General features: G+C 42.1%; 1 protein-coding gene and 1 long non-coding RNA gene across 4 annotated transcripts in view; both read left to right on the top strand.

Moving 5' to 3' along the window:
• The window catches only part of PBX1 (PBX homeobox 1), a 295,691-nt gene that overhangs the window by 56,381 nt on the left and 216,832 nt on the right, over positions 1–22,478 (top strand). The gene's annotated exons all lie outside the window — the stretch shown is intronic.
• On the top strand, positions 9,598–18,234 carry LOC116560239. The gene is made up of 2 exons (XR_004272868.1): positions 9,598–17,189; positions 17,499–18,234. It is a non-coding gene; the product is annotated as an uncharacterized LOC116560239 (long non-coding RNA).

Raw genomic sequence — 22,478 nt, 5'->3', positions numbered from 1 at the left:
TATTTATTTATGTATTTAGCTTGTTTCTTAGCAGTCTCAAGCCTGATGTTGTAATTTGTGAGCTGTAGTGTTTTGTTACCATCCCGTAAGGCAAGCCATCTGAAGTAATCACCTAGATATGCATGCCGAAAACCTTGAAGAATGTCAGGGAAACATTTCATCCCGACCACCTTGAACTTGTCACTCTTCTCTGAGCAGGTCACGCCCCTTGCTGACTCAGCCTTTGCCCCATGTCCTCTGCCTTGAATTCATTCTCTCTTCTCCACGCTGTCTGGCAAACTGTTTTTCCTCCTTCAGGAGCCAGCTCAAGTATCGGGATTGCTGTAAAGCTGTTTCTAACCTTCTCCAGGCTCTCCTGTGGGCCCCCCCTAGCATTGTGTATGTGTGTGTGTGTGTGTGTGTGTGTGTGTGTGTGTGTGTGCGTGCCAGCCTTGGCACACACTGTTGCCATTATGATCTGTGTATATGTGCACATGGGGGCCCAGAGCTCTCCCTCGCTGAACACCAGCAATTAGTACACTGTCTGTTACATAGTTATGCTCCATTTTTTTTGTTTTTTTTTTTGAGACGGAGTCTCACTCTGTTGCCCAGGCTGGAGCGCAGTGGCGCAATCTCCAATTCCTGGGTTCAAGTGATTCTTCTGCCTCAGCCTCCTGAGTAGCTGGGATTACAGGCATGCTCCACCACGCCTGGCTAATTTTTTTTATATTTTTAGTAGAAATGGGGTTTCACTGTGTTGGACCAGGCTGGTCTCGAACTCCTGGCCTCAGGTGATCTGCCTGCCTCGGCCTCCCAAAGTGCTAGAATTATAGGTGTGAGCCACTGTGTCTGGCCGCTCCATGTTTTTAACAAATAAAAGATTACTACTTTTTGGTGACAACATCAGTTTCCTTGTCTTGCTTCTGTCTCTGGTGAGGGTGCCTTGAGGAAGAAACAAAGAAATCGGACTCCACCCTAGGACATGACCAAACTCTTAATTTCACTCCAAAGCATGCTCTAAGGATGCTAGACTTTCCCTGGGGGCTGCCGGTAGACTGCCCATTCAGCTACTCTGTCTTCTTCTGGAACCTACAGTGGAGATCCCAGTATGCACCGAGAACCTCAGAAGACCTTCTGGTGTATACTGACTGCGTTGGTAGTAAAGCAGCACTTGAGCAGGTCAACTCCATCAATTCCCAGGATAACCTTTCTCGGGTATTTCTGTGGGGTGTCCATTGCAGGGGAGGCAGAAGCACAAAACAGAAGAAACCAAGCACAGTTCCTTGCCCAGAATCACTCAGTAGGCAAAGTACAATTCTGCTCTTCCTTAAGTTGGGAGCTTCAGTGATTGGGTCTCCCTTACGTTTGAAGAAGATGAAAGCAGGATTGACAAAATTAGAGGGTGAGTGTATATTCGAGACCATTTGTTTCAGCCTCTCTCATTTTACAAATGAGAGTAAGGCAAAGTGTGGTAAAGTGACTGGACCAAGGACACAGACCTTCTTTATGACAGAGGCTTGGGAGCCAGATTTTAGGGTGCTGGTAGTTCCTTCTGTGCCTAGCTATGCTGCCGTCGGAATTCCTGGTTCACACCATCAGGCCAGCCCATAGACACCTCCCTATCCTATTCATTTCCTCTTTCCTTCTCTGCCGCTTTCACCGCCACTCCCTCCTCCCCTAGTCTCTGTGTTGACACGTGACTTGAGGCACCTGCAACATCCCTACCTAAAATCGATGTTCGCCAACTGGCTGCTGACTGTTTTGCTATCCTACTTCACTGCCTGCTTCAACCCTCTGAAATATGGAAGCGGATCATAAAAAATGAACTCCACACATTTTGCAGATCTAAATTGGGCCTTAATATAATGCACATGGTTATGATAAATAGGTTTTCAAGGGCATGGCCGGCTGCTTAGACTGGCTTCCTTGGTCATGTCAGTTGAATTCTTTTTTTCCTTTTTTTGAGATAGAGTCTCTCTCTGCCACCCAGGCTGGAGTGCAGTGGCATGATCTTGGCTCACTGCAGCCTCGTGGGTTCAAGCGATTCTCCTGCTTCAGCCTCCTGAGTAGCTGGAACTGCAGGAGCCCACCACCACGCCTGAACAATTTTTTTGTTTTTTTAATAGAGACAGGGTTTTATCATGTTGACCAGGCTGGTCTTGAACCCCTGACCTCAGGTGATCCATTCACCTTGGCCTCCCAAAGTGCTGGGATTACAGGTGTGAACCACCATGCCCAGCCTCAGTTGAACTCTAAGTGTATTCAACACTTTCCTTAATTCTTGGGTTGTCAGGATTCTTCAAAACTCTTCTATTTCTCTGGGAGTCAAAGGAAGTTTATGGACACAGTTTCTGCATATAGTAGCTTATTTCTGAGAATAAAGAAAAACGAGTAAGTTGGACATTTCTTTTTCTAACAGTCTGTGGGTTACCCTTGTCTCATTAACCAGTTTATTTCCATTTCTGCTTGTAGTTGAAATAATCTTTCAGATAACCACAAGGAATTTTTAAAGAACGAATTCACTATCTTTTTCTCTAGGTTCAATTTTCTGGGCACTGATAGATATAAAAGTAATAATAACATTCTTTTTTTTGAGAGTAATTTTTTTTTCTTTCAGGCAAGTAACTATTTGTTCAGATATAATATTCCTGATTTTATACCGCAGTGATTCCCTACAGATGACAAGCGCCCAAACTCTAGCCTTCTAAATGTTAGGTACCAAATTGACCTTTTTGTAATCAATTTGTTTTTATCTAGCTTTATTAACGGTCAACTGCCGCACCATTGATTGGATCGACGAGGTGGTGATGTGAAACAGTCGCTAAACGTGGCCAAAGTAACCAGACTGACTTTTGTGTGGTTTTTGTTTTCTGGACAAGGACTCTGTTAGTTAGAACAGCATTTGATTGTGGCCACCACAACTAAATAAAACCCATGAGACAGTTACAAATGACCTGTCACAAGAGGGGAGGAGTGAAGTAGAAGGAGCTGGAAGGAGAGCCTACAGTCCTTCTGTAAATGACCACAACCCCTATTGACTTTGGGATTTGGACTCCCTGGGTCGGGTATGCCTGGAAGGGTCTCAGAGGTTAAGAGCCAGGAGTCTGGGAGAGGCCAGGGTATTGTGTTTGGTTACAGAGGTGCCTTCCAGGTGATCACCATGGAAATCCCTTTCACTGGGGTCTCCAGAGATGAAAAATGCAGGCTACGTCTATGTGAAATATGGTCATGTAAACCATGGGATAGGGATGGGAAAAGTTGGCTTAATCTCTCTCTCTCCACCTCTGGGGTGGCAGCTGTGTGACTCCCAGTAAACTTTCAGATGGTTGTTCTTCATACTTGGGGCTGATTCCATGTGTGAACAAGTCTGGGCACTGTTTGATGTAGCCACCAGTGTCTAGGCCAGGAGGCGCACTGTTGCTGCCCGGTGTTCTCATGTTCATTCTCTGTGCCTTCTGCTGCCCTCTCAGCCCCTGGGTCTCCCTCCCCCTGTCCTCCTTACTCCTGCTCCTGTAATGAGGGATGGGAAACTGGTGACTGATCTATATATGATTGTGTTGGTGGGAAACACTAGCTAGGCCAGATAATAATGTCTTGCAATTACTTAGCATTATCTTGGGTGTATCTCCCTTGAGAAATATATTCCTGGAAATATACCAGTAAGACAAGTTTCAGTTAGCTGAATCATATTTTATAGCCACTGAAGTTATTAATGCAGAAATTTTTCTCAAGGACAAAAACCTGACTGAGGCCATCTCAACCTCACTGAAAATTTCAGTGAAGGTTAAGAAGCATATTCTCTGATAAATTACAAGGTAAGAACACTTCATGTAACAGGAAAAAAAAAAATTCCAAAACTGTGTGTTCCCAATGCTAACTTCAAAGGGAGCTGCATTTTATGAGAGTATTCAGTCCTTTTAAATGCAGTGATAATTACTAATGTTTATTGATATTTATGTGTGCTAGGCATAGTGCTAAACCCATTGACATAGATCATTTCGCATAATCTCATAGTAATCCTTTGAGGAATGGAATATGTTTATTCTGATTTACAGATTTTGAGACTGAGGTTCAAATAAGTTAAGTAATTTGCTCAAGGCCATACAGCTGTTAAATGGCAGACCTGGGACTTGAACCCACCTGGAGTCCAGATCCAGAGGTCATATTTTATTACCTCTTGACTATCTTTTTGTGTTAGACTAAAATAGCATACCTTCATCTTAAATATTATTTTAGAAACTCCTTAAATTTATAAGCTAAAGCTCATTGGCTATATGCTAGTGCCTTTAAATTTTTATTCCCTCTAGAGATTATAACTAAGACTAATGTCTGTGGCTACTCAGCCCAGTTAGAGCTAATGGGACCAAGGTGACAAGGTTCAACCCCCATATGAGTCTGTTAGCTGAGCTGAGTTTCATGGCCACAGAATTAACCTTTCACCTTGGCCAGCTGCCTCACAAATGCATGTTGTTGATCAGAGAGAATGAGGAGACTGGATAAAATGGCACAGACTGACCACTCTAGGCCAGCCACCCAAGAGTATGGATGGTGGTTCAGTAATGTTTTCTCTCCAGTATGGGACCAGACATGATTGCCATGTATTATAGTTTAAAACAGCATTTCATAGTGTGCTCCCTAGAGCTGGTATTTGTTTTAGTGTTTGTATGTGAGGAACCATTGGATTGCCAAGTAAGTTTGTGAGTTACAAGAGCTTTCTGAACTACAGGGCTTCCCCGAGAGCCTCAGTATGTTAATGTGAGTTGTAAATTTCTCAGAGGGGTGCGTGTGGTGTACTGGTTAGCATTTTCAGAATTTATTTGACCCGAGGACCTTTTCCCTGGACCGGGATTCTTAAAAACACACTTTAGAAAATTGTGTATTAAGAGTGTGCTTGCTTTGTTCTATTTATTTTAAATCCCTATGGTAGTGACATCTTTCCACGTTAGTTATAGTTAAAAGGACCAGTTTCCATAGTCCACAGACTTCTACCTATATGGATCTCCTTTCAGCAGGCTCTGCCTTTACCTCCAAAGTGCTTCCACATCTCTTGTCCCATTTTCTTTTTTGACCTATTTTTAAAACTAGGATTCTGTTGCTGACCATAACACGTACCCAAAATCAGTAACATCAGGGATTAGAACCCAGGTCTCCGGCCCATTTCTCTTTCCAGCAGCCTATGCTGCCTCCCAGTGGACAGAGCATTTGCAAAGAGCAGACATCATCATGCTTAATTCTTTTCTAGAAAGGGTTCTCCTGGTGTCTGTGAGCATTTCTCTGGCCTCCCCTTGCTCTTAATTTATAAGGTGACATTGTCTTAACTCTGTAAGCAAGACAGAACACCTCTCCTCCCACCCCCAAAATTAACTGTGTTATTAGCAAACAGTTAAAAGTTCTGGGAGGAGATTCTAAGTTGACTTACCACAGGGAGAATAATCACAGGGGTGGGGGGACCCAAGATGATCAGCAGCAGCCCAGTCTTCTCCCAGGCTGGAGCGAGGGTTTCCTAGGGAGTGCTGAAGTGCACTTGAACTTGTCAATGACTGTCTCCTACTCCATTGCTCACTTGTTCTTTTATTTCTCGGTTTAATTTTGTACAGCTCCAGTGGCAATTTTGGTGATCTGATAATTTGGAAAATAAATGAAAGAGTGGAAGATAAATTTTTATTTTCTTTTTCTCAAAAAAATTACACCCAAGTGAATAATCTTTATGCTCTATTTCTCAGTAATATTTAGATGCTACTCCTGAAGAATGGCAGAGCTGCCAAAATCAGTAGGGTTTTTTTTACCAAGCTCTGCTTCAGTAATCCTATCACTTGCCTGAAGAATTCATTATAACGAAATAAACACATTAGGAACTCCTTGGTCTTTTACATCTCTAATATTTATGAAGTACTGAGGCTCTGAGCCAGCCAATAAGGAAACTGGCAATTCTCAGCAATCAGTTTAATAGGCATTGGTTGATTTGGATTGCAAAATATAGGTGCCCTGATTAGCCCTCTATATGGACTTGCGTTGTTCTTCAGCCATTCAAAAGCTACCTAATTATGAATATTGAAGTATAATGTTCTGGCTTTTAACATAAGGCACTTACCTTTTAATTGGCCATCAGCTTTGTTTTTAGCTCTTACGTACCTCCACTGGGATTCAAATGAAATAGGAAGATAATCAACCAGTAAGCAGAGAAAAGGGTAAAATGATCAGGGATAATTAAGTGGCAGCAGGGAAATTTAGGGTTAGACAACAGGGAGAGGAACAAAAGAAGGAAACGCACAGGAAACCAGCTCCCTTCTCTACCACACTGCCAGGCACACCCCTTTTGAAACCACCTTTAATTCCCTCTTTAGCTTTCAGGTGGGACATATAAAGACTGTGTGGCTGACATCTCTCAGCTTGAGGACAAACTTGATCCCTCCCTGCGCCTAAACTCAGAGCCAAGCAGAGGGTGGGGCATTGGATCCTCACTGCACAAATTTGGCAGGGGAAGAAAGACTGTTAAGTGAAGGCTAATTGGAATCTGCCCCAAACTGCACTCTGTTGGAGCGATTTACAATATCTTTCAGGCGGCTGACTTACTTACTGGGTTATTCAGTTAAGGGGCAGTGAGTGGGGGGATCGGTGGGGAGCGCTGAAGGAGAGGAAATGACCTGTACAAGGCAGTGGATGCTTTCTTACACTTTTGAAAAATTAACTCTTGCACCATCTTAGTCCTTGGTACAAAGCCTAAGTACTCCCCTTGACCACAGGGAGCAGTTTACCTCCTTTGGGTCATGTGTCCTTTTATTTCCTGAGGAAATTTATGGTCTAGCTCCAGAAAATGAGCCTAGATACACACATTTTTTTTCCCATGTAATTTCAGGAAGCTAAGGAACCCCTGAAAGGTCATTCATGGATCTTCTAGTTTTGTCAGGCTAAAAAAATCCTGTTTTTAGATCTAGAAATAGGGCTGGAAGCAATTTTTATAGGTAATTGTGGAGAGCAAAATGGAGAAAGCCTAGGAAAAGTGAGTTTGCCTTTTGAATATTTCTTTAGAGGCCAGGCGCCATGGCTCATGCTGGTAATCCCAGCACTTTGGGAGGCCGAGATGTGAGGATCACTTGAGCCTAGGAGTTTGAGACCAGCTTGGGCACCTGAGACCAGCCTGGGTAACATAGTGAGACCCTGTATCTACAAAAAATTAAAGAATTAGCCAGGCATGATGACATGCATCTGTAGTCCTAGCTACTCAGGAGGTTGAGGCGGGAGGATCACCTGAGCCCAGGAGGTCAAGGCTACAGTGAACCATGATCTGACCTGGGCAACAGAGTAAGATCCTGTCTCAAATGTAAAAATATATAATATTTTAATTTTTATGTATAAAATAAAAAAACAGCAAATTTTCACAGAAAACCATGAACTTCTTTTAAAAAATTTGCATTAAGTTACTTTAAAAACAATCATTTATATTTAAAGATCCCAAATAGCACATCTGTTTTACTTATTAAAGCAGATTTCATAAGGCATTATTTTGGGGCTATATTTTGTTCATATAATTCTAGCTAATTCTAATTTTTACTTGCATCAAAACATCATACAATTATGTATCTTTAAAAATAGCCCTTTTGCAATTTAGCCTTCAGCAAGTTCATATGCGTGCACATGCATTTGTGAGTATGTGGGGGTGTGTGTGATGTTTTTTCTTTTTCTTACCACCTCCCCATCCCCTGACATGAAGTAGGGACTTGTCTATAGCTATATTCTCAGGGCCTAAAACTAGGTCTGATACAGAGTAGGTTGTTGAATACATGATTAATTTTGTAAAACTTCAGGTTTTGAGAGGAAAGTCAAAGAAACATTTTCCCCTATTTTCTTGACAGTCTCCCTTGTCTTTCTGTCTGTATTTGTATTTTGCCTGCCTTTTCTTTTATCCCCAGTGGGGCGAGAATTAGGTTCCCAGAACCTATGATGAACATTGCCCTTGGCTGGTAGGGTGTGAGAAAGCAGCGCAAAGGACTTCCTGGGAGTGCTGTTTGGGATGGGGGCATGGGATCAGGACTGGTTTACTGCAGGTTCTCCTTCAGGGGTTGATTTAGGTTGGTGACTGTGCAATCCTAGCTGGCCTAGTTGCCCATTCCATAAGCCACACAAGGCTGCTGGACTGAAATAATCATGAAATGTGGCCATCCCCTTTGCTGCACAGTCTATCTTTTTGGCCATAATTAAGAATCATTCACATCAAGGGTGCAGATTTAGCCAGTGGAGTTTCTTAACAACTCCTTTGAGAGAAGGATCAATGGACATACCTGAGCAGAAAGGTTTCTGTGGTTCCATAATGTAAGAATTCAGAGTGCACAGAGGACGATTCCTGAGTCTGCCCATAGACTAAGCATTTGGGTAGATTTTTTTTTTCTACCATGTGACCTTCATCTTCCTTAGGGATGAGAAGTTAGGACCAGAGAAAAAGCTCCCATCTTTCATACTAAATCGGTTCTATAAAACCAAGCCACGTTGATTCTTCCTCCCTGTAAATGAACCTTGGTCGCATAGCCTTTGACATGTCAAGTCAGGTGTCAGGTGAGCTAGAGGGTATAGGCTATATTTCCATTTAGGCACCATCTGAGTTTACCCCAGCCTCTCTTCCTCACTGACACTGGCTTTAATCCTCGTATATGCTGAATATACTCTTCTTTCTGTGTGGGCCCAGGAGGCAAGGCTAGGCTGGAAGTGATCACTAGGTAGGAGAAGGCATCCTGCTGGAAGGAGCTGGTGTAAAACAGCGGGTTGCCAGAACTGTGTTCTCAGTGTTGTCTCTGTTGAAGCTGTTCCAAGGAAGCCACATTTCTCTCTGGGCTGCACTATTGTGAGTGCTTAGGGTGCTTCCAGTTTATTTGTGTGAAATGTCAAATCCAGAGAGGGTAGCCTAGAATCTCTGCGCTGAAAGACTGGCAGGAGTTTTGGACCCCAAAGTTCTCGATTGATCTTTTCCTGTCATAATGACTAGATGAGTGAGGTTCCTCTGGTTGTTTCTGAGGCCGTGTGCTCCCTATGCCCTCAGCCTGTGACCAAAGTATAGGTCACTTGGGCTGAGTGCTTCCTTGTTCAGGATGAATTAAGCACTTGATGTGCACATGCTGTTAAGTCCTCTCCCCCAACTCCTTTGAATTCTCTACCCATCATATACTTGGCCACTTTCCTGAGCCAAGCACTTTATTTTCCTCTTGTTCTGTGAGTCCTAATAGATATATTTAGAAACATTTCTATGAAATATGAAATCCAGGCTTAACTGGCTATTTGAAATCACAGCCCACGACCACATGGCTGGTGTGTGCCCACACACACACTGACATACCCTTACTATACATAAGAACAGTTGCCATCTTTTTTCATTTGAGACAGAGTCTCCCTCTGTTACCCAGGCTGGAGTGCAGTGGCATGATCTCGGCTTACTGCAACCTCTGTTTCTTGAGTTCAATAAATTCTCCTGCCTCAGCTTCCCAAGTAGCTGGGACTACAGGTGCATGCCACCACACCCGGCTAATTTTTGTATTGTTAGTAGAGACGGGGTTTCACCATGTTGCCCAGGTTGGTCTTGAACTCCTAACCTCGTGACCCACCTGCCTTGGCATCCCAAAGTGTTGGGATTACAGGCATGAGCCACCATGCCCAGCCAGTTGCCATCTGTTTTATGTGTTTTCCTTCCTTCTCTCTTCTCCAGACAAAGCATGTCTATTATCTCTGGAAGTAAGCCCTGCCTTTTTACACACAAGAGGATCGTGACTCATGCAGTGTATACAGAGAGATAGAGATATCTACCAGCATGTTAATAAAGGGCCTGATAAGGAATCGAAAAATGTCACCCCCAGGTAATTGCGGCAGTCTTCTGTAGCCACTGCTGGAGAGGGGGTGGCATGGGAATGGGGGAGATGGGCACAATCGTGTGCACCATATGTTAGGTGGCAGGAAAGAAGGAGGTTTCTGAATTTTATTTTTTTCTTGTTTAGGAAATTTTTAAAGCATCTTCTGCTTAGAGCCCTGCCAGGGTCTAATTCCCACGCAAGTGGGAACGGTCCATTAGATTTTACCTGTTTACGGCCAAGCAGTGATCTCACTGCCAAAGTCACGCTTACCGATGCCCTCCTTTGACTGTGTTTCTCTGCTTTTTCCTTGTGCCTTGCATCTCCTTTCTGTGCTTGCCTTTGTCTCTATGTGTCTCTGTGCCTTTATGGCTTTAGCATCTCAGTGCCTGGATGGATATTCCCCACCTCTCTGTGCTTCTTGGTTCCTGCAGAGCCTGCCTTGTGCCTTTCATTACCACGTTAACAAACTTGAGTCGTGCCTAACGACGTCGCCTCATACGTTATGCTAATGATCAAGAGACATGTTAATGATATTTTAGAAGCCTAATTAGTGGAATATATAACTATATGCAATTTGGTAATGGACTGTGACAACAAGTTGTTAAAAGGGGGCTTGACAAATCCAGTTGCATGTGGCCTCAGACAAACAGGAGCTGAGAATGAATGAGTGGAAATCAGACAGGGAGATAGAAGGAGGTGGGTGTTGGGGGTGTGAATGCTTGTGCATACGCTTCTGTGAGGGTCAGTCTTTCTTATGGATAACACTGCTGTCTTATCATTCCACTGTCCTAAAGCTACAACTGTATCTGAAGAATTATTTACTGATGTTTCTTAAGCGATTGCTGCTGTTCCATTGATCATACTTGTATATCTTTGTTAGAAATGTTATTTTGATTATGTTATTCTTCACAATACCCTTACTTGCAATTTGTAATAGGAGATGTACACACAGAAGATAGGTTCTTGTGCCAAAAAGAAATTTTATTGTGTTATAAACCGACAATCAAGACCATGTAAACTCAGAAATAATCTGTATTGTGTCTACCAACATTTGGATAGTATTGGTAGGAGTAAAACAAGGGAGTGATGTGTGTAAAATCATTCAGCTGTTTGAATGTCATTTTCTCTCAATGAAAGAATTGGTTAGAGGCATGCATTCCTTCAGCTGCTATCTTTCTTCCTCTAACATGGTAATTCTCAATTTGTGGGCCATGGACCCTAAGGGAACCATGAAGTGGTTAAAAAGGTGTGGTAAATTCATGCACATACCAAGCATTGTCTGTAAACAGAATAATGTCATGCACACACGTGCAGATAAATATACCTACTAAAATTCATTGAATATATGAAATGCTATTGTGGTTAATGAAACGCACATTCATTTAAAAAAAGCATTTTTTTCAGTTCCTATAGGTTTTTTGTTCATGAGTATCATTCCTCCATCTGTAAAAGCTAAAAATATAGCAACTTTCTTACAATGGTACTTGCAATGTTTTGACATTAAAAAGCAGACTATGCATTCACAGAGGTTGGGAACTTCTGCCTAGCCTGTTGTTATCAAAACTACTTGTAAAAATTTAAGCAACTAATTTTCACTTTTGACAACTATTTTATTTCTAGAAAATAGGTTTGGAAGATTTTTTTTAAAGTGTTGTCTATCCTTCCAATGACTTATTATACATTTTAGAATATATTTGTATAGGGTAGAAAATCTCCTTCAGTTGGAATTGAACAGTCTTTGTGAAAAACATGTTACACCATGTAGAATCTTGGGTACTGCAGTGCATAGGTGGCACTAGCTTATGGGAGCCTGAATTCCAGAAACTTGATTTTACTTTTTGTTTAGGATTAAAATGCAAAAAAAGAGGTAGGCTTGCAGTATCACACTTCACCACCAGGTAAAGCTTTTAGAAACATACTCAGTGTGAAAATGCCCTAAGTTTGCAGCTTCTTGATGGATAAAGACAGTTATAGAGACAAAGAAAGTTAGTGTTTTATGCATTCGTTCTATACTCTTGAAATAGTATAGGTTATTGGCAATAGTACATTTGTACCTGTTGTATCAGGTTATTGGCAACGAGGTATATTTGTATTTTTTTCTTGGCTGTTCTTCCTAAGGCAGTATGCCCTGTTACCATTGAGGAAGTTCTTCTCTCTTTCCCTGTAAACATTTTTATTGTACTTCCTTCCCTGAAGGAAGATTATGTGTGAACCCGGGATTCTGTTAGAACGTCTGATATTTGTTTCCAGTTAAAAATGAGAGGTAATTTTTGGGAGGGAGGCAGACAGGGAAAAAGTTTATAAGCGAGCCAGTGGAAAAAGCACATTCATTATCAGTGTCTTTCTCACTGAGTCGTTTGAAGTTGGAGAATTAGCAGCTTCTTTGAAGCTCATAAGATCTTTCATCTCTGTGTGTGTGAGTGTGTGTGTGTGTTAATATTAAGTGGAGATTCTTTCTCATGCTACTTATTTGGTTTTTCTGCTAATAATGAAATTATAATGAGATCCCTGATGGGATTAAAAAAAAAAAGAAAAAAACACCTTACATGAATTATCCCATTCCCTCACCCTCCTTCTGCCTTTCTGTAAAATCTATTCTGCATAATAGGTCTTTGTTTCTGGATTTGTGACAGAATTGAAGGAGGCCAGGAGTCGGAAATGCCCCCCATTGTTCTTTTTGGTGACTAGGATACAAAGTTCAGTTCAGCACAAAGTACTGTCCTCTGCTTCTACCTCCGGGACCCCCGTTACCCCCCAGCCCACACACCACCACCCCAATTTCGGGTGGGGAGAAGGCAAAGGTGAGTATTTGATGTCTTTGCAGGTTGAATGGGCAGTTTATTTGAAATGCATATACCTTGCTTTCCCCCTTTTATCTTTAAGGATTCATGACGTGGGCCGCAGTTGAGTGAATCAAACATCTCTCTTGATGGCAGAAATATGGTATTTTGAAACCTTGGGAAAACCTCTCTCAGGATAACATTTTCAGTGGTAGGTTTTCCTCCCTGTTACCTCTGGTTCCTATTGCATTGCCCTTTATCAGTACAGGCTTTTGAAAATGCCTTAAGTTAAAAAGGTCCCATGGTCCAGGAGTTGAGCGTTTCTTTGCCAGGCCTGGTCTCTACCAGTGGGTGGGAAAGTGGAGCCTTTGGAAGACAGAATCAGTGTAATAGACTGTTCAAGACAGACACATACTTATCTAATTTAAGCATTTCTAGCTGTAGGAAAGGCAATGCTGTGATCTATTCCAGTGAAGAGTTTACGCTTTGGAAACTCTCAGTTTCAGAAAATTCTTCCATAATCCATCCTAAATATTCTCTGCTTGGCTATTTCGTCTTAAGCCAGAGATAGGTAACTGCTGTTTTCCTGTCTTAAAGCTTTAGAAAACTGGAGTGTAGAGAATGGGCAAGATGAGAATGCCTCGTGTATGTCGGTGGCTTCATCAAAAGCTATTTCCTGAACCTCTCATGTTTAGATTTTCTCAGCAACATTAATGACTACTTTCAGGGCCTCACTCCTCACTCCCCATCATGTCTGGAGGTTCTCCCTCTCTTTCTTCCTTCTCACCATTTAACAGGTATAATAAAGCTGGGGAATCTTTACAGTCGGTGATTTTATATCATAGATCAAAGATCAAAGCAGAGGAATACACAGCAACCGTAAAATTAACTGCTTTTTCAATTTTACAATGCTTTCAGTGATAGAGAATCTTATAAATTTAATATTAATTAAACACTTAGCTTTTAACCTCCTCCTGCATCTACTTTTGGCTGGTGGCTGGAAAAAATTAATTGGGCATCTTAAATCTTGTATTACTAACGCCTTGACAGGAGGGGTTTCAGAAGCACTTATAACTTCAGCAAAATGCACTCGGAGCATGTGTCCTTCCACTCACCTAATTGAAAGTGCCCCCTTTTTTTCCTCAAGGAAAAATGAACCATTTGCAAATTTTTTTTAAAGGAAGCATAACTTACAGTCCCCTTTCATAGCCAAAGCTTTAACTCAGTCCCTTGGCACATTTAACACTTCACAAAATGGAAGCCATTGAACTTCCATTATTCTAAATGCCCTATTGATTTTTGAGTGTGTTGGTACAGATGTGTGGCTGGCAATTGCTTGGCCTACTCATTGTGTTACCTGAAGCCTATACATGTTCAGTCCAGCAAGGGGTGCCTCCTGTTTTGGTGAGCTCACTTTGGTGTGGTAGAGTCAGAGATGGTGGCATCTGAGGATGGACCTGCAGCTTCATGAACAGGAAAGTTAGAATATTCGTGAAAAGAAATATTTCTCTTGAAGGAAGTCTCAAGAGATAGGAAGCCAATGTGATGGAGGAGATGTTTTGGGGAAGCTAGACTAGGCTGTTCATATTTTCTTAGCTCTGCAAGGAATGGACGATGGCCTTTCACTGGGGGACAAGCATTTCACTCTTTAAAAGCCAGGCAGACCTTCATGGCTATGCTCCAGAAGTGACCCAGTAGAAATAATAATACCAATACGTTGCATCTCTTTTCTGTTTTTTTCTCCGGTGGGCTTGGAGAACTTTATCCATATAATCTCTCATTTTTCTCACACATCACTGTGTCAGAGAAGAGCAAGTTCAGGCCCCTGAGTTTACCCAAACTGGTTCTCTGCTGTGACCATGTATTTGAAACTAGCAACTGGAAATTACAGTGAATACAGCATGAACCCCAAGAATGCATCTTTCTGTACCGTGGTTCTAGATTCAGGTAACTGAGAAAAGTACATTGATTGCTTTTTGGGGACACCCGTTCCTAGCACAGGGCTCAGTGAAATCCCTTGGGTTCATTTGGAGAAAAACTACAAGAAACAAAATTTGTGAGAGAATTTAAAATGTCATTATTTACTTTACAAAAACGTTTTAAACATTTTACTCTGAAAGGCTTTACTACAGGTTTGTTTAAATTGCTAAGTTTTCTAGTTCTGTAGTCATCTAAGGAGACTGTAACTCAGCTTACAACTGATACTTCAGAAGCATATTTTTTGAGTAAGGCAAGGGATATAGAACATGCAACACGACAGTCTCCTGTCTCCTGCTCTGGGTTGCAGTGGTCTCTTTCTTCAAGTCCCAGCAGTCACCTTGACAATCCTTGTTGGCAGTAGGGAGCATTTAATCCAACTGTGAAATAATAAATTAGCTGCGGAGTCACCACCAGAACAGGGAATCCTGGCTTTATGCACCTGGCTAGTCTGCACTCCCTGTGAAACCATCACGGTTCCTTCTCATTGCAGCTGAGCTTTCTGAACCTTTTAAGAGCTGAATTGATGGGATGTGGAATTTGATAGCCGATAAATTAAGGATATTGGTAAATGTAATGACTCTCTTAGAAGATAGCATTGCCGAGATCAGTAGCAACATTTGCTTGCATTGTTTGTGAGTGTATCTGTGGAGGTCCTTTATATATGTATCTCTCTCTTTCTCTATCTATCTAGATATATATGATATGTGGGGTGCTATAAAATTTTTAGTGCCTTAGTTTGGGTTGACCGCCTTATTACTCACGAGTGAGCTATACAGGTCTTCCTTAACAAGTGGCAATAAAGGCTTTACAGCACCCCTTACACCATCACATATTTTTGTTTAGGCCACATATTGTCTTTTTCTTTTTAAGTCTCCCTTTGCTCATGTCCCTCTCAAGTACCTTTGTTGCCATGGCAACAGTTCCATCGTTTCTTAGGGTAGAGCAGAATGACATCTCACACAAGATTCTTTAAGTCAGTGCTTGTTTGGACTGACCTCAAACACTCAGCTGGGGCCAGTGCTGTGGCCCTTACCCTGGTCATCTGTGACACTGTTTTCTCTTTCTTGCGTGAGGCTCTGTTTATTAGAGTGCTGTGTCTGTCGCTACATTAATCATTTGCCATGTCTCTGTGGACCTGTTCCAAAGAATGGGAAGAAGCTGATACTCATGATCTAAAATTGAAAAAAAAAAAAATTATTGCTAAGCATTTTGAGTTAAATATGGAGCTTTGTGAGTGGCTGGGTGCATAGTAAACACTGTGGCAAGATGGAAGGGTAAGAACAGCTCTTCCTCTGCATGTCAATGTTCTCTTTGGAATTCCTTCACAAGCATGGTTTTGACAGGTTACCATGTGCATTTTTCCGTTCTCTCTGTGTGTCTTTAAGACCCAGCAGACCAGACCTTCCTTCTCCATGACTCATGGAATATTAATCCTGAAGGAGTCACAGAACTGAGTCTAGCGCACTGATTACATTCTTAGGGAAACTGAGACCCAAAGGGGCATGTGTCTTGCTAAGATCACTCATCTTTTATTGGTGCACATGGAATGAAAACCCACATCTCCCAGCCTTCAGTTGGGCCTTGCCTTTGCTGCAATTTATTAGTTTTTTAAAACAGAAATTATTTGAAATGTTTTACTGTCAAACTGATTTCCCATCAAGCCACTTCAACATTTCTGTAAAACGTGGCTATAGCCATAGTGGAGACCTCATTTGGCAAATGTGGACAGGTGGTGAGGTTCAACCTCCAAATTTCTTAATTCTTTTTCCAACAAGAAGGTTGGCTTGCCAATTCTTTGATAAAAAGGTAGGAGTTTCTGTAATCTGTTCTCTTAACCACATTTGGGATTCTTGTATATATGACTACATATATTTATATATTTTTTATGGGCAATATTTTGACTGTTTCTCTTTTGAAAGACAGTGTGAATGAGTATGCCAAAAATCACAGATGATATGAGAAATGCTATCAATAAAAGCATTTTTTTCAGAAAGGTGAATAAAATCACCCCAAAATCATGTAAGATTTTTCCTAATGTTATTCTGCAAAGTCATTCGAAAACCAAGTGCTTGTGACCCATGGGGTGTTGCTCAGGGCACTCTATGTGTCTGGTGTTGTTGCTTTTACTGGGGAAAAGAATTCAGATCTGAGAGTCTTTTGGCATGGGCCTAGACAGAGAGATTGCATGATTTGTTCTTGGATGACGTGACAAAGAACCCTGAATGTATTTTTCTTTTCTATGCTTCCAGAGTCTGAGTGGGGAGTTTTACATGGATGGGTAATATAGCATCGTAGGAGACAGATAATGCTCAGTGTTAGATCTTCACTTGGTCTTTCCAATTTGTAGGAGTGGTGTGGTGATCACATATTTGATTAGTGAATCTGCTGTTTTTATATTTAGGCTGCCTGTAGCAGTCCATGATTTGCTATCAGTATATCTATCAATCTGTAATGCTACACTCGATAATTATTCTTCCGTTACCCAAATACTTCGTAAAAGAGAAATCTAACATGTACTAGATTCCTACCAAGCAGATAAGATGAGATAATCTATATAAAGTGCACAGAATAACCCTGAAAGGGATTCTTAGTCCCACTTGACAGATGTAGAAAATGAGTCCTGGGCCGGGCGCGGTGGCTCAAGCCTGTAATCCCAGCACTTTGGGAGGCCGAGGCGGGTGGATCACGAGGTCAAGAGATCGAGACCATCCTGGTCAACATGGTGAAACCCCGTCTCTACTAAAAATACAAAAAATTAGCTGGGCATGGTGGCGTGTGCCTGTAATCCCAGCTACTCAGGAGGCTGAGGCAGGAGAATTGCCTGAACCCAGGAGGCGGAGGTTGTGGTGAGCCGAGATCGCGCCATTGCACTCCAGCCTGGGTAACAAGAGTGAAACTCCGTCTCAAAAAAAAAAAAAAAAAAAAGAAAATGAGTCCTGGAGAGAGTAAATAAAATAGAACCTTCTATGACTAAGTGACTAAATTCAGGCCTCTGATTTCAAAGCCCATACTCTTTCCTCAGAGTTGCATTGCCCTACCAGGTACTTGGCAATTATGGTCTTATACAATCTTTGGATCTTTGCTTTGATAATGTTTTTAATAATTCCCTTCACAGTTCATAGTAAAATAAGAATGACGAGCATTTAGCATCATCACACACAAGCCTGAGAGTCGGCAAGACTCACCTCACTGTAAAGCTAGCAGCTCTAGCAGCTTTCCAGGTAGCATGATGTCACTGGCAGAGTGGATCACGAACTAGCACATGCGCTGCATCAGGGACCTCTGGGGACCTCGCAGAAGTTGAGAGCGTGTGTTGGGAGAAGGAGCAGTATATCAACCTTATTGATACACAGAGTTGTTCTTTCTTTTTCTTGCAGGTTAATGCACATGACTATCTCACCGTTACTGTGTTTTTGTTTTGGTTTGGTTTTGTGGTTTAAGATACCTTTTAAAAGCCACCATCTGCTTTAGGTATTAGATGGAAGTTCTGGTTAAAACAAAACAAATAGTTTCATAAAACTAGTAAGAGGGTTTTTTTTCCCCCCTACAGCGTTCAAAGTGCTTTCTGAACAAACTTAAATTTCTCTGGATGTAAGCAACAGAGAAGGCAGAAAACATGGCTCTCAGATTCAAGTAATAAAAAGAGAAGCAAAAAACTCACTCTGCATTGACCCTTTTCCTGAGGTGTAAGGTGCAAAGCATAAATAATCCACATGGAAAGTGACAAGTCCATTTACTTAATTCATTATTTATTTTAGTTATTGGATAAGCTCATTTCTGCTTAGCCTCTGGGCATATTTACAAGTGTGGTAGAAAAAAGACAGTCCCTGCCATTACTGTTTACAATCTACAATAGATAATATATAAATAAGACATATTATTTTTGTAGACAGATGCATCCAGATACACTTTAAACAAACAAGAGTACAGCAATTAATATGCATATGAAATTGGTAAATCAGCTATTGTAGCACATGAAGGAAACTAATATGAAGTAAGGAATTGGAACAGATTTGGGCCATATTCGACAATTTTCGTATTAAGAAACATTATTTTAGAAGAGCAGTTGGCTGCAGCGGAGTCAGGAGCTGTTGTGACTTGCTTGTTCCACAAGCAGAGCCTGGGCAGCGCTCAATAACACCCCTCACCTTCATGGGCCATCAGCCGTAGAGAGGCAAATTAGAGCAGTGGCGTAAGCCACAAATCACAGGCTGTTGTTAGATTTAGTCTGACCCTTAGCATCATTTTATCTGAGTCCTCTTGAATTTAATGTGATTCCCTTCAGACCACCCCCTCTCTGGATAAATCCTAATATTGTTATTGTTATCACCATGATTACTTGGGGCTGACCTAATAACCCTTCTGCCCTGAAACCACAGGACCTGGCCGCAGCCTAGCCACTAATAGCCCTCACGGCACCTCATTGACATGGCTGCACTGGAGTTGAAGTTACAAAGCAGGGAAGTATCATTTAGGGCCCCGGCTACCCTCGCCCCCTTCGTCTTCATCATGCAGTTTCTTCTTATGGTTCTTCCCATTTTCCCAAGGAATTGAAGTCGCAGATATTCTGATTTCAGGGGAGGGCAAGGAGGAAGTCAGGCGCTGAGTTGAGAGAAGCAAGAGCTGGCACACCTGTCCTTAGGTTCACAGCGCAGCCTTAATTTATGTAACTGTTAATCTCACTATTACTGTGTTGTTTTTTATTTTGTTTTGGTTTTGTGGTTTGATACCTTTTAAAAGCCACCATGTGGTTTAGGTGTTAGATAAAAGTTCTGGTTAAAACAAAACAAATAGTTTCATCAACCTAGTGAGAGGGGCTCTTTTTTCCCAACAGCATTCAAAGTGCTTTCTGAGCAAACTTAAATTTCTCTGGATGTAAGCAACTGAGAAGGCAGAAAACGTGGCTCTCAGATTCAAGTAATAAATCTCAAAAAAGATGTATTGGATACGGGAGTAGGACGAAAAGCCAGCATCAATGACCTTGAGTATATAGTTTCATAATCCATGAATAATTTCAAGAATTATAGATGTACTCTTAGTGTAGAACATGCAGAATGCCCACCGTGGAGTCAACACTGTGCAAACTATATGTTTGGGGTTTTGTTCTCAATTGGTGGCTTTATATCAGCCTCTCCAGCACACTTATAACTAGGCCTTTATAATGATTAATACACTAGGAAGAATCAATGGTACAGACACATTGGACATATGGTATTTATGGTCTAGAGGATATTGTAACCATGAACTCACCAGTGCACTCCAGAGCTTTGATGGTGGTTGAGCAGTAAACATGTAGGTACAAAAGGGTATAAATAAGGTGACTCTGGAAGTCATCCAAAAAGTGGGAAATTGATTTTATGGTGTCTAGACCCTAGGGTTCATGTAGAGTTAAGACCCAGAAGAGACTTTAGGAACCCCCAATTTTGCTTTATAGATAAGAAAACGTAGAGTGGATATCAGTTTGCTTAAGGTCATACAGTTAGTGGCATAGCTGGGACTCAAAACCGGTTTGCCTGGTAAGTCCACTATAACATCCTCGGTGTAGAAAGTCCTCAAATGGATGGTGTTAGTGACTTCTTTTCTTCACAAAACCATATCTCCTGTCTCTCTCTCGCTCTCTCTTTTTTTTTTTTTTTTTTTTTTTGAGATGGAGTCTTACTTTTGTCACCCAGGCTGGTGTGCAGTGGCACTATCTCGCCTCACTGCAATCTCTGCCTCCTGGATTCAAGCGATTCTCCTGCCTCAGCCTCCCGAGTAGCTGGGATTACGGGCGCAAGCCACCACACCTGGCTAACTTTCATACTTTTAGTAGAGATGGGATTTTGCCATGTTGGCCAGGCTGACCTCGAACTCCTAACCTCAGGTGATCTGCCCACCTCCACCTCCCAAAGTGCTAAGATTATAGACGTGAGGCACAGCACCCGGCCTGTCTCTCTTTAGACTATTAATTGTTGCATCGTTTTCACTGCCAGGTCCGTTTTGTTCTTATTTGGGGTCTCAGGATGGACTGTTTCTTGGATCTGGTAGAATTTGAATGGTGTATGTCATCATGAATACTGAATTACCTGAACCTTTCCCCGCAGGTTTCACGTATTATACAAGGAGAAGTAGAATGTTGTGGTTAAGAGCATGGACTCTAGACTCTGACTGCCAGGGTTTGAATCCCAGCTCCTTCATTTATATGTTGTTGTTTTGGACACACTGTTAAACTTTCTTTGCTTCAGTTTCCTCATCTATGTAATAGAAAGGATAATAGTGGCATCTACTTCATAGGTATCTATCTTGGAGTTAAGACACAGAAAGCAATTAAAACAGTGCCTAGTGCATGTTAAGCCTCATAGTATATTTGTTGTTGTTGTTATTATTTATTTCCTTTACCCTCCATCAGTGGCCCTGAGCTACCTAAAAGGTTATGTAATTTAATCTTCCATTCAGTTGAGGAAGGAAACTGTCCCGGGTGGCCCTGTCCAGCTCTGCTGTGGCGCAGCCGTGGATGAGCAGTTTCTTCCTTGTGAGCCAGCTCCCCACCACCTGTAATGCTCAGTCTTTAGTGCCAGCTTTGTCTTCTGGACCTGCACAGAGTAAGGCTTGTCCTTCTTGTTTGGAGGTAGCTCCAGCATTGCTCACTGAGTGTTTCCTCTCCTGGAGCCTGTCATCGTGGGGTTTCTGGGAGATTTGGCCAGAGGCTTCTTGAGAGATGCTGTGGCCAGCTGAGCTTCAAAGATTGAGATTAGTGCCATTGACCTTCTGCAGTGCTGTCTGGCCCCTGCACTAGCTGACGCTTACCTGGGACTAAGGGGATGGTTATAATAAAACACTGATACGGGTAAGAGCTATGGAAAACAAAACATATCATTTCCCTGATCCTTATCTCCTAAAGCGTGTGTTATTTCATGAAAGCTTTGGAAAGAGAGGGCTTTATGAGCTTGGGGTACTGTTGAAACTGCCTGGACCCGACTGCTATGGCAGTGCTTAAAATCAATTTGTTCTTTTGTCCCTCCCACAATGCTCATCGGGTTTCATTTCTGCAATATGAATTGCCCAAATTAGTTGAGCTGTCTGGTGGAGGACTGTAAGCTCAAAAAGGAAGTGTTGGCTTCCCATTAATACACCAACACCATCTGATATACACAAACTTTCTTTTTACGCAGCATAATTGGGCAAGGTCAGGACTCCCTTGGACATGGTTTGGGGTCTTTGTTCTTGGGAGAAATGATAACTCTCAGCTATTTCCTAGCCCATCAGGACCTGGAAAGACCCCAGATTTTGAGGGTGGCACCTGCTGCTGTCAGAATCTTGGAGAGTGCCAGGTTCCACGAACCACGTGCACATGGTTCTATGTATACCTGCCCATGGATCCTGCAGCCTATTCTTAGCCTCATAGGTGACAAGGGGCCATGTCGGCTGCCTGTGGAGATGGCAACTGTGGGCAGCAGTTAACTCTAAGGCCGCGAATCTTCTGCGCCTTCTTTCCTTATTCTTTTAAGAGGCAAGCCGTGCAGCTCAGAGAAGGTTGAAGTGTGTGTGGGGGAAGGGGTTTATTGTGAGGGTGGGGGTGGGGAGGCAAGGAGGAACAACTGTAAAAAATGTTAATTTATTAATCACTGAATATATAGCAGTTCATCTGAAATGCTGTTGCTATGCCAACACCCTGGGAGTTTATTTTCTTAATCCAAGAGAGGAGCTCTCAGTCCCCTGCTCCCCTGCTGTGCCATTTGAATTTGCTGCTGCCACCGCTGCCACCATGGTATCTGTTTTAAAAAGTGGGGGGTGAGGGGGGAGGGAGGGGAACCAGGCTAAACCACCAAAGCAGTCAAATGCAAAGCAGTAAGAGGCCTTTCTCAGTGCGACTTAGTAAAAATGACACAAATTAATATACTCTACTTAAACCAGACCAAGATTAATG

Source organism: Sapajus apella, unplaced genomic scaffold, assembly GCF_009761245.1.
Source record: "Sapajus apella isolate SASKATOON/1434 unplaced genomic scaffold, GSC_monkey_1.0 scaffold25, whole genome shotgun sequence".
In the NCBI taxonomy this organism is placed as follows: domain Eukaryota; kingdom Metazoa; phylum Chordata; class Mammalia; order Primates; family Cebidae; genus Sapajus; species Sapajus apella.
Note: the sequence above shows the minus strand (reverse complement) of the source record. Positions and strands in the feature narration are given on the sequence as shown.